Source organism: Lissotriton helveticus, chromosome 4_1 (assembly GCF_964261635.1).
Source record: "Lissotriton helveticus chromosome 4_1, aLisHel1.1, whole genome shotgun sequence".
Lineage (NCBI taxonomy): Eukaryota > Metazoa > Chordata > Amphibia > Caudata > Salamandridae > Lissotriton > Lissotriton helveticus.
This window is the reverse complement of record NC_136063.1, coordinates 666,876,897-666,890,211: the sequence shown is the minus strand read 5'-3', so window position 1 is coordinate 666,890,211 and position 13,315 is coordinate 666,876,897. Positions and strand designations below refer to the sequence as shown.

General features: G+C 41.6%; 1 long non-coding RNA gene across 1 annotated transcript; it reads right to left on the bottom strand.

Annotated features, from left to right (window-relative positions):
- Nucleotides 1-4,092: 4,092 nt before the first annotated feature.
- On the bottom strand, nt 4,093-4,721 carry LOC144827287 (uncharacterized). Its single transcript, XR_013610118.1, has 3 exons — nt 4,686-4,721; nt 4,273-4,373; nt 4,093-4,177 (listed from the first exon to the last, which is right to left on the bottom strand). It is a non-coding gene; the product is annotated as an uncharacterized LOC144827287 (long non-coding RNA).
- Nucleotides 4,722-13,315: the final 8,594 nt, after the last annotated feature.

Genomic DNA, 13,315 nt, shown 5'->3' with positions numbered 1-13,315 from the left:
CCTTTGATTGGTGATTTCACATCCTTTCTGAAGAAGTGTGTCATAAAGTAGACCATAATGTAGTTACCATTATCCCTGCGTAAGCATTTATTGTCCCAGGTCAAACTTTGCCAACTCTGGGGGGTGATCAAAGATAGATATTAAGCCGATTTCTATCTGTGGGTGTACTGGGTCCACATAATTTCTTACAAAAATATAATCTATTCATAAAAAATAAAAATGCTTTTTTGACCTTTTCTTCCCTTCTGTCCTAAAGCTTTATTTGAGGAGGCTTTATTTATAGTATTTGTGTATCATATCTACCTAATGTGGCATCCCAGATAAGAATAAAATCCCAAGCAAAGAATATCACCGCTGAAATTAGGTCAGTCTTTGAGAAAGGGCTCATGTTCAATGTTAGGTATGTAGACTGTTGCCAACGTCATTTCTGTACTTCACACGGTACCCTTGAGCAGAAGAAATCTACCCCATATAACCCTCACTGACTCCATTAAGGAAAATTGTGAGTTACAATGTATAAAATTGCCCATTCCATTATGCTTAGTATTTACTAACGAATGGAATGCTTCAGGGTATAGCCTATGTCTCATCCTCAGCTGCTCTTCACACATGAACTGAATTTCTTGGAGGCATTTAGTATAAGGACTTTCAGAAGCAGATCTCTTATAATTGGTAAGTTAAGCTTTCTTGTATTGTGTGGCACATTGAGCTAACAAGGACAATTTTGCAACTTTAATAGGGTTGAAATTCCTAGTCAGCAACCAGAACTTTTACCAAATCAATCCCTCCAACCCCACAACACCCCTTGCAAACAATAATAGAATGCAGAAATAGAAGCCAAGTAAATAGCTACAAACCTGAAGCTTAAATGATTGCTGATTAAGTAAGAGAAGATATCCTCCCTATATGGGGTACACAAGAATACTAATCACTTCCTTCTTCCATGGGAAATAATCGTCGGTATGCTAAAGAGATTTGCTGCTCCTCTGCCTGCTGCTTACAGAACGCCTACTTCATATTAACCTCTGAATTCTCTGATATCAATGGAATGAATGGCAATTCCACCTCTGAAAACATAGAGTCTGATTTAGACTTTAGCAGATGGTTTACTCCTTCACAAATGTGACAGATATCCCATCCGTCGTATAAGTGCTATAGGCTATAATGAACTTGTAACTTGCAGTCAGGATATTCATCACGTTTGTGACAGAGTAACCAGTCCACCTAGGTCTAAATCAAACCCATAGAATGCTAAGGCATTGAAAAAATATATGAAGTGTGCTTTGAGTTCTTCTGCAGCCCACAACTCTTTAGGGAAGCTACTAGTTTCTGCAATCTCCTTCTGGCATCTTTCTCCCTCTTAGATCTCATTCTGAGCTATGGGCCCATGTCATTTTGAGTATGATGCCTTGGCGCAGAGAACACACAATAATCATCATCACAGGGAGTCAATTTTACGAGCCTCTATTTTCAATAAAAAAAACTGCCTGCTATGCATCAGTGAGATAATGTTTTTTTGCCTTTCCCAAACACAAGGTCAAAGGGGAAGGTCCATGGATATATTATATTCTCTCTCCAAAGGCTGTTTGTGATAGATCTGAGCAAGAGTCTCTGAAGCATAGTTGTTGGTATCTCCTAATGAACCTGCCAGAAGTGGCCCTGAAGAGAGTTCTCTCTTATTCTCTTCACTTCTAGTACTTTCACATTCTTAGAAAAATAATAATGACACTTGGCCAGGATGCTTCTTAGTCTCTATTTACAGCACAGTCTCATCAAGTTCACATCATATATACTGTCCAGTATCACTTCACAGTGGTTATCTCCTAGACGAGACGAGAAACATCTTCACCACAAACATTCCAATAGCTCTCAAATATAAATGTCCTCTGTGCAAGAGCGAGTTTTCAACTCGTTGAATGGTTGCTGCATCATTGTATTTATTCTTCTACTTACCTCCATATCATTCAGTAGGTATTCCCCTGCAGAATTAGAGTGTTCCAGCATAGACTTAATTTTCACTATTTGCTCCACTAGGGGGTTTACATTCTCCAATATTCCAGCTCACCACAGGGCTCCTGAAACCCTTTTGGCCAAGTTCTCTTTAGGGCAACTAGGAGTTTTTTTTAAATTAAAAAGTGACTATGCTCTTCAAAATGTCAGCCTTCGTAATAGCAATGTCGGAATTCTGTGTTTCACATTGTGATACTCCCTTGCAATGTGTATTCACCTAATTTAAAGGTACTATAGCAATTGACATGTCTAAAAACAAATGTGCAAAAATCTATTTGGTTTATAGGCTGCATCTGGAAGACAATCCAGTCTCATCTCAACTATTTGATCCCAAAAGGATACCAGTCAGCAAATGTAGCATAGTAGTAATAAGCACCATTAGTATCATTTAGCCCACTTCAGAAAATGAAGTTCATATAGACATAGCCAAGGGTCATAAAAATGAAAATATGAAGCAATTCAATTTACTTTCAGTTATGGGTTATTTTAGGATATCATTAGATTGTTATTTCAACATTTTTCTGAAGTGCTGCCTATATTACAATTGTTGAGAAAATGGCCTCTGTAGATTAAAATAGGAACAGCAACCTCTGTAGTCCTTCCTTCATTGTAAATAATCAAGGGAGGGTACATCCCACCAGCAGTAGGTAGGGCCACATCAACAGAATGATCTCCATGACGCTTGGTAATGCCCAGTTAAGGAAATGAACATCTTTTGCGTGGTGTCCCTCCAGATATTTGCTTGCTGTAGAACTCTATGCACTTTACATCTGTAAACCAGTGTTAAAGTGTATATAATTAAACTGGTATACTAAAAATGCCACAGTTCACTCACCTATAAACCCCTAGTAAATGGCACAAAGTGTTCACAGAGTCTTTAAGATCACTGTTAACAAAGGATTAGAAATATGTCATTTAGCAGGATAATGAACAAGTTCACATATGTAGATTCAGCATTTAAACTATTTGTGACCTTTTAACTGGATAGCTAATGAATACATTTGCTATATTGAATGGTTAGGAATATAGTTTATGAATGGGAAAGTAGACCTGAATGGGAGAATGACCTATGGTGAAACCTCGAATTGATACAACGTAGTTGCAGACAATTTATACAAGAGAGAAAACAGGCAATAAGGCTACCCAACCGTCGCATTAGTATCTATTTGTATTTTTTAGTAATCTAAGAATAGACCCTCAACTGGTTGTGATCCTATTGCCAAAGAATCACCACAAAAAGGCCTATTGAAAAAAATAACACATGAACGTCTGTTATCTAAACATACAGTATTCATTTGATGAGGTGCTTGATTCCTAACATTTATAACATCAAAACATCACAATTACATGACCACAATGTCCACAATCTGTTCAACCAAAATCATCAGGAGTTGTCATTAATCATGCAATATAGTCACGTGGTTTATGATAAAAATCTTCTTGATTTATTTGTATTCCTTTTGCAGATACATATACATGTTCAGCCCAGACAACGCGTTTCATTCTACAAGGACTTCATCAGGGCTGAAATGGTTAAAAAATAAACACATACAATAATATTGTTACAATGATTGTCAAAAATGTACATAAGAAACACAGACATTGCTTTCATACAAATATAAGAAATAAATGCACCTAATAAATATGAAGAAACAGTGTGACTCCACCACTTGAACTTAGTCCTATATACATGTGTAAGTGGTTTGTTACCCGTAAAGTACATGTTTCATATAAATAATCATTTTAATCAAAAGTCCAAGTTGACCTCCAATACTGTATACAAAACATGATTTATTGATAGTCAATTTTCTCTAATGTCCTATTTCTGAAGTCTCTTTCAGCCCCAAAAAAGAGCACTAAACATTACTTGTCTGTTTACAAAAATGCACCCGAGTCCAAAAGAGTGTAACCTATAGTAATAGGCTTGCAATATAAATAGACTACAATGGGTTAGGTTTGTCCGGGTCCTTAAGAAACTCTTTTAACCTCATAGAGGAGCTCTATAGCTATATTCAACCTCTTTTTAACTATATGATATATTAGTTACACAGATAAACCCCCCTTTTTCCTCACTACTCACTTGTGATTAGTAATCTAATTCCAGACCTTAGTTGTAACTGGAAAAAAACAGCTTCTGCTCTTTGGAACCAAATCATTGGAAAATCATCTGTAAAACAGATACATTGAACAGTATTTTAGTGGAAGTAAATGTATGTTATATAAATCCTTAAGTGTATAAGGGAGATGGGCTACACTACTTACATCAGAGAGAATCGTCCTAAATATAAAGCTTCAATTCATATATGTGTGCCCTTCGTCGTCCGAGGGAAAAGTGGATTGTTTCAAGAAATCTCAAGACGAATCTGTAAACAGAATAGAACCTCTGTCACCCACTATCTGCTTTTGCTCACAGCTCCAATATCCATATTTTAACAAAAACTACCCCACATGTGCAATAACAATAGCATATCATTGCCCCAAAAGGTTGAAAAAAACTATGTATCCTCTTATCCATAAGTTATCATTATGCCAATAATTCGTAATTACACAAATAAGCCTACGTCTGTATCATCCCTTAGAATATATCCATATAGACTCGTTCTTCTGTCAAACGTATCATCCAAACGAAGGGGCCACCACAGTATCAAAAAAATCACTCAACCTAAGCCACGTACTTTCATATCCATCGAGTAAAGAGCACGACAACCTCCATCTTCTAAAGTCAGGATAAAACTGACTGGAAATCACGTTCGCTATTTATGCTATCTTCTAGACCAATCGGAAAAGATGAAAGATACAGTCCAATCAGGTTCAATCATACAGAAAGCAAACTGTCTCGACTCGTTTTCACTGTGGTCCGACAGGTATTTCTACCTTGCTGTGTGCTATGCCTAAACTGGTGTCATCTTAGCCACAAAAATATATGTAAGTTAATGTCATACTCCAGCCAGTGAGGATAGTCCAAGTCTCTGGGTATATTCACTACTTTGCATCGGTTACAATGAAAAATTCCTAAGGTAAGGTATATCATATTTAGATATCACTTTATATCGAGATATAACTTCCGCTTGCATTGGTTTACAGGGGTGTCCAATCAGGATAAACTATTAGGCTTCTAAGCCCATAGCAGCATCCCTGACAATTTCTAGCCCGAATGTTCAATCATAGAATATTTCCTGAGAGCACAAATAAGCACGTCAAAAGTAAATATTATTATGAGTCAGCATCGAAAACTCACTATTCAGGACAAAGTTGATACCCAATCAGGATGTAGTATTTCGTTTATTGACCTATGGTAACATCACTAGCATTTGCAACCCAAAATCTTAATTCTCCAAATATTTTATAAGACAGCATTCATCATACCTAGTATTATTATTCCTTAGGAATCGATAAATGACTCCTAACGGGTCTGTATTTTATTCCCCAGTCATACAATGTGAATTTTTTATTTTAAAGGTTTTATATCGAGCTAGCTGGCTGCTGAGGTGTTACAGCGCTTTACAGAATTAACAGCAAGGCAATAATCAGCTTTACCTATATGCTATGTTTTCCCCCACCTTTCAGTGGCCTTTGTTTACTGGAACAAAGATGGTCCATTTTAATTATTTGTTCAGAGCTGGGTATAACATTTTCTTTGGGTGGTTTCTTTGGATGGGAATTCCAAATTTTACAGATCCTGTAAGGTCTGCTCTACATAAAAATATTGATATTACCGTTGGTATCACACCTGTCAGGAATGGGGTTTCAACATTTGGGTGGGGTTATGCCTACCAACCTAAAAATTCAACTGCAAGAATCTCTGCTCTACATCTGATATCTATGGCACAGGCACCAAACACCCCCAAAAGAAGTATGTGTTATTTTGAATCACTATCAACAATTTAAAAAAACACAATTTAACAAAATAGCCCAACCACTTTAGAAAAATAGAGGCAACTTTAAAGGGGAAAGGGACACTACGTTCAGTAGAATAAGTTAAGGGGTACTGGAGATATAAATGTATTTTTTTAATGTAAGGCAAAAAGTGCCATGAAAAAAATAAAGCTTTAATAAAAAGGTACTGCTCATGGTTGACTGGGAATTTGGGGGCATTTTATCAAGGGCTATTTCGCCGCTTTTTTGGCTTTAATAGCTAAAAAAGCGGCGAAAATTACATCGCCCTATTAACAAGGCGGCGCTAACATGCATTAGCGCATTTTGGCAGCCGTTTTCCAAACGCCTTGCCTTGCATCGATAATGAGATGCAAATTAGGCATACCTTCAGGAACCAACAGGAAAATACCCGCTAACTGCACTTCGAGGTATTTGCAAGCCGGCCCAGAATAATAGAATAATAATCCACATTTGTAAAGAGCACAATCACCCGTAAGGGTCTCTAGGCGCTGGGGGCCGTTGAGAAGATTAAGATTGATTGAAAGCTTTATTCGATATGCAAAGACATCTTACAAGCATGACAAATGTTTAAAAAAGCAACATTTACAAAAGATACAATTATGTCATACATTTTTGTTAAAAAAGATAACATTTTGGGAATCACACTGTTATAAATTAACTAAAAAAGAATTAAACCGAGATACACAGTCTATTGCAACGAATTAACCAAGAACGTTTTAAAAATTTTGAAACACCACAAACTATGAGAGGAGAGGTATCAGTCAATAAGATTCGGAGAGCCACCGAATGCAAGCGTGTTCCCAGGCGTTTAAAAAGGGGTTTCAGCCAGTATCTTCTTGGATGGATATAGTCCGGGCACTCAAAAAGTATGTGTGCCACCGTCTCCGATCTAGTTGGGCAGCAAGCACAATAGGGAGATAAATGGGCATAGGTCTTCCACTTGGATATGGTTCCTCTTAGCGGAAGGGTACCAACTCTAAATTTAAAGTAGAGGGCCCTATCCATTGGCATAGTAATTAGGTCCATGTAAGGTTCATATAATGCCACATCCTTTATTTTAAGGAACGCTGCAGTCGAGTTACAATGGTGAGGATTCCCATTTAGTTCGCAAGAGACCCAGTCCCAATATAGTTTTTTAAGGACTGCCTTAGGAGGAGCAGATCTCGTAGTCCAGCTGTCTCCTAGACCCAGTTCCCCCAAAAGGGTTTTAGTGTCCCTCAGCCACTTGATCTTGTTCCAGCTCCCCATGTTTATTATTTCTGACAGTCCGTCGGCATAGGATTTTAATTCCGGAACCCTCCATATGCGGGACCATAAAAGCAATGGGCGGAGACGGGCCTGGTCTTTGATGCTTTTGCAGCCCAAATCCAAGAGCACTGGGACTGTGGGGGTGCTCGAGGGAAGAGCTAGGAGGTCCTTCAGGAACTTGTTTTCAGTCTTAGACAGGAAGTCTAAATTGCAATGGCCCCATAGCTCCGCGCCATACAGGGCAGAAGTGACCCCCCTTGCCCTGTAGATCTCAATTGCAGGAGCCACTGTAGATCTGGGGGATGCATGATATTCCTTGAGTAAAGCACCCCCTACCCTTTTGTGGCAGAGGACCATCTTGTTGATATGTGAAGACCAGGTCATTTTATCATTGTGACGGTGGGGTACCGGGTGAGCCCCGTACTGACTCGGAGTGGTGGTCAACTACTGCTCTCTCACCCTGCCCATTGTCCCTACAGCTGCCCGAGAACGAGTGGCAAGAGATTAAGGACGATTGCTGGACACCCGCAGAAAAGGGACGTGGTACCTTTAATTGGAACGACGAGGACGGCGCAGCTCCGCCCCCTTTCCAAGGCGCGACGTCAAAAGGCGGAAGTACCTCATCCTGGACGGACGGCGTTTCCCTCTAGGTAGACGGTGTGCAGAGGACCCGAAGGAGCGCAGAGGTGAAGCAGGAAGAGGTCGGAGAGCAGACGAGCCCAGCGGAGTTCTACAAGCCAGGAGGCCAACGTTTCCACCCTTCGCCCCGCCACGGTCCCGAGGGAGGAACGTGGCTTAACAAGGTACGGGGCAGAGTTGCGGAGTGGGTGGGTCGGAATAGCCATACCGATTAAAAGCATCCGCTGCCGAGTGTTTAAGGCGTCCCAGGTGCCCCTCCCTTCACGAGCACTGAGAGCACTGCGTGACGTTTTGCATATAGCACCGACACTTGGTTTCCATCACCTCCCCTACCCTCCACTGTATATACCGGACGTCTCAGTAACCCAATATATGTCCTTTGTTTGTTTTCTGGGTCAACGACCGTGCTGACGAGGGAGACGCCGGCGAAGGGGAATCCACCAAGCCCGGACCCTTACACAGAGTCAGCCTAAAGCACGGACACCCCAGCCTGAATTACCTGGACTTGGAATTTATTTCCCCCCATTCAAGAGACTTATATTTCCCTACCCTGAACACTGTGATTGGTATGCAGAGAAAAACATACATACCAATAAAACCCTCGTTAAAAGCACTGCTGAGAGAGCCAACATTTGTGTTTACCCCTAGAACGGAGGTAGTAGAACCGCAGGTACCCACAGCGCAACCCCCCCTGGGACAATCATTTAAACGTAGACCCAAGTAATCAAATTCTGTCACTTTCTCCAAAGGGACCGAATTCAGAATGGGAGGGCGACCTAATTTCCTTGGTGGACGTAGTACCAAGTATTTTGTTTTTTCTACGTTTATCACCAGCCCTCTGGATACACAGAAGTCCTGAAAACGGGTCAACAACTTTTGGAGCCCCTGGGGGGTCTTTGAAATAAGGAGAGTATCGTCCGCAAACAACAATGTTGGGATGCGTACACCCCCCAGACATGGTGCATCCGCGGGTTCCTGTAGCAGATGCTCCACCACACCATTTACATACAAAGAGAAGAGTGTGGGAGCTAACACACACCCCTGTCTGACACCCCTACAGACCGGGATCCTATCTGTTGTTTCGCCGTTTCTCCCCCAACGGACCTGAGCAAAATTGTTCATATGAAGTTTCCTGAGAAGAAACAAAATGTACAGGGGGAGGCCCATTCGGTGGAGAACCCTCCAAAGTTCTTCCCTGGGAACTAGGTCAAAGGCAGTCTTCAAGTCGATAAAGGCCAAATAGAGACTGCCCTTGCCTAGCTCCACCACCTTCCAGTACAGGAGTAAAAGCCTGAAGACCTGCTCAATTGTGCCTGTACCTGAGCGAAAGCCTGCTTGGAAGTCTGATAAGACCTGGTTCTCATCCACCCATTGAAGGATTCTCCCCAGGATAACCTTTCCAGCTACTTTTTGGGTAGAATCGATCAGGCTTATAGGCCTGTAGTTCCCTGGGGTGTCTCTACTTCCCTTTTTGTAGATGGGGACTACCACTGCCCCTCTCCATGACTCGGGGGTCGGGCCATCCTCCAGGATGGCATTCAGGAGGGCCGAGATCATTAGGCCCCAATCAGATGGGTAAGCGCGCAACAAATCCCCTGGGAGCCCGTCAGGACCAGCAGCCTTCAGTGGGACCACGGTTTTGATTGCATTCTCAACCTCCCGTGGTGTAAACAAGTCAAAAGTACCATAGTCCATTGGGAAGGAGAGTACAGCTGGCTCACTTAGGGGCCCTTCTATCGCTGAATATAAGGCCCCGAAATGATGGAACCAGGCCTGGGGTGGAATAGTGCAAGTTCTCAGGGTGTCGTCGGGTCTATTACGAGAGCCTATCAATTTCCAAAAACCCCTAGCATCTTTATCTCTACTGGCAGTGAGCAAGTCCGACCAAAATTTCTCCTCCCATTCCTTCTTTGCTAGCTGGATTGACTTGGAGTAAACCTTCCTTGCCTCCCTTATCCTAACTTGGGATTTTGCTTTAACAGCCTCAACTAGATTTTTCTTCGCCTCCCTGCAGTTGTGAGTGTACCAGCCGTCTCTTGTGTTGGCCCTTACTTTCGCCCCACTATGCCTCTGGGGCACAGTAAGCAAATTTGTCAAGGCCCCAGTTAAGTTACAAAATACTTCACATGTCTCCCCCAGACCCCCATCAACTGTGCCCAGTTTCTGATGGGCTAAGGCCAGAAGTTGGGACACAGCCTCCAGTTTATCGGCAGACAAAAGAAGTTTTGGCCACTTCAGGCGTCTACCGCAAAGGGATACCTCCGACTCGCCTAGGCCAACTGTTGAACTAAGTACGGGACCACCACTCCTAACAGACCACCAAGGGGCTAAGGTGAGGGACAGCAGATTGTGATCGCTTTCAACTGAAGGTACTATTACCATATCCCTCACTGAACTCCATAAACACACATCAAGTAAGAAAGCTATTGCCCAGAGTCACATGGTGCTGGGCTAATCTGCCGCCGGCACCGGGGATCGAACCGTGATCCCCAGATTCTGGAGTCAGTCGCCCTAGCCGCGGCGCCACACCTCTTCCGGGTAGTGATGAAAAAATACGCGCTAAGCACGGATATTGCAGAAAACTAACGTCTACAAAATTCTCGACTTCGCCATGTGCATATGGGAGGTGGATTGTAAGGTTACTTCCACTTCTCCCTATTAACAACATTTTCTTCAGCGCAGTTCTAACATCGCTGGTTTTCATGCGATATTGATGAAAATCGCAGAATTTCACATCGCCTGTTGGCAAATCATTTCAAATACGCCGCTAACATGATGATGGGATCCGGCGATATACGGTGATAATGAAAAACGCGCTAGACACGTTAAGCGATATTTATCGCTCGTTGTTGATAATATGCCCCTAGGTGTGAATGCAGAATATGCGCAATGCAGTGGAAGTTGTAAACACCAAGCGGGTCACCCTAGTTAAAGGTTTTACCTTCTGATTTAGCCTCTGAAATGGAAGTCAAATTCTTCTTGAAGGGCTATGGACAAGGCTGTGGCTGGTGGTAATGCCTTGTAGTAGGATACAATGTTATCAAGCTCTTGCTTATCGGTTAGCTTTGAGGTAAAGTCTCTGATTGGGACAACCCTGGATTTCACAGTCATCAAGTTTGCTTAATGGGTAGGATTGATTTTCTGGTTCACCCCAGTCCAAGGTTTTGCCTTCGGACTCAGTCACATCATGGTAGTCAAAATCCTTCAGCGAGGAAAGGCTGCAATCTTTAGCATGACAGGACTACACGAGGCCAGATACCTTTGCTGTGAAGTATTTCTGAATGAGTTTTAAATGAGTCAATAAGCACTGCAGGTGAACCTGGTTTACTTGCCCACATAATATATAAATCGCTTGGCAAACGTTAGTACCTTGTCCTGCTTCTCTGGAGATGGATAAAGTGAGTAAGCCCCATTTTTCTCCTTGAATAGTTTATTTTGGACAGTTCTACTGCCCTTAGTTCCTCATGGTAGGCCTCTAAGTACCATGTCTCGCTTCAATTAGGTCTGCTACAGAGTCCAGTTCTCATCAGTTGGCTGGGGGCTCGTAAAGTCAGGATTACCTCTGCATTTTGTGTCCCTGAGTCAGGTAAACAGTAGGCCACCCACTTCAAGTTTAGAGATTAGTTTCAGTCCTTCTGCGGCAGCATGATTGAGGCATCCTTATGTCATTGGATCCTTGAGTCCATTAGTGAATCCTCATCTTCAAGCAGGAGTTAGGAGTCTTCTTCCAGCACAGCCTTCTTTTTCAGGTTGAGTCTTCTCAAGTCCTGAAATGTTTTGAGGAAGTGGTGGTCGAGGTGACAAATGTGTCCTTCCACTAGCCAGTAATTGGAGAAATTCTGGTACCCTATAATAAATATTTTTCAAAGTCCCCACCTAATTCTGCAGCACTTCCTCTTTGTCTGGCTGTACATTTACCCAAAAGCCCCAGTTTTAATGTGATGAAACTCTTCTGACCTCAAGCGGGCCTGTCTTCTTCTTTTTAGTGACGTCTTTAAGTAGTTGAGCTCTTGTCTCACCTGATAGGATCCAAGCTGATCTATCCTTTTGTGACTGGAGCCTGGCTGTCTATGAGGTTCATAGAAATAAATAGTAGAAGCCTACCCTGGCATCTCCAAGTTATAAGAGGTATTGCTAAAGCTGCCCTTTGTTCAGTCAACTGTTCGTGGTCACTTCCAAATAGGTAAATGCTGCTAAGATGACAGCAGATACCTCCAATGTGTCCTTCCTGGTCTTTGAGGAAGGCTATGGTTCTCTGCACAAATAGGTGTAGCCCAGTTTTGGTCAGGTGCCACAGTGCAAAGGTGTATCAAGTTACCCTTCCAACTAGGCTATTAAAAATCTGATTCAACCATTAAATCAAGTTTTAAAAAGTAATCAAAAAATAACTCTGAAAGTGAAACATTTCCCAAGCATTTTCCAATGCAGAAAATGAAAATATAGAAATCCAAGAAGATTCAAACCCCCCTGGGTCTTTTAAAAGGAAAGGTTTAGCAAAGCCTACACTGTGCATCCTATTTTTATATAATAGCACCGTGCCCTTTGGAACTGCAATGCAATCTTTTAAGTGGCTCATAAGTATATAAAATCAGGCTTTTCATGAAAGGCAAAGGCAATTTTTGATAACCTGTGGGGTGGTGCAACTATGTATTGCGGCCCACATGAGACATTTGACTTCTATGAAAAAGGGGCATTTTCTGCTACAACTACAATGGTTTTACTGGACAGTAACAGTAAAATAGAACATGCGGGTAAAACCAACTTTACCTGTGCCATTTTGGGGCAATAGCACTGTCACTGTGTATCTTAATACCAAGAAAACTAGGGTCCAGAAAAGGCAAATTTGCTGTACCATCTTATGACAGAACCTAGCCATTGCATTGCACTCTTTCAGGATCATTATCTCTTGATTCCCCAATATGTATTGTTCAGTTTTTCCAAAACATTCAGATTTACATACTTAAATCCATTTGAGGGATTGACATTTTTCATTGATGTGTGGAGGCTGTTTCCCTCTACGATTTAGACTCAATTTGAACAGGATTCCTTTGTTCTTCCTTCTGTTCAGTGTTAGTGCAATTGGAGTTCTGACTGAAAAATTCTATTAGACATCAGCACTCTTTTGATATAAAATTGTTATCATTATTCTCACTATGACCACTCACACATTCAGTTTACCAGCCGTTGTTCATGGCCATCAGTAGGAAAATGCCTCTTTTTGCATGATCACTTCAATTTTTAGAGATTGTTGATGCTGGTTGGGCACTGGAAATCCGCTAACCAGGTGTCTGTGCATGTGCTCTGACCCCTAAAATATGTAAAAATGGGCTATACTCATAATTGCTGTAATTAACTTACCTATAAGTCCCTAGTAAAGTGTACTCAGGGCCTGTAAGGTAAATATCACTAGTGTATACTTTAAAAAATAAATTAATACACAATTATTGCCATTTTCGCATCGTATCATAACATTTTACATATGTCGTATCAGCTTTCATATACATCGTCTCTAGACTTCCGA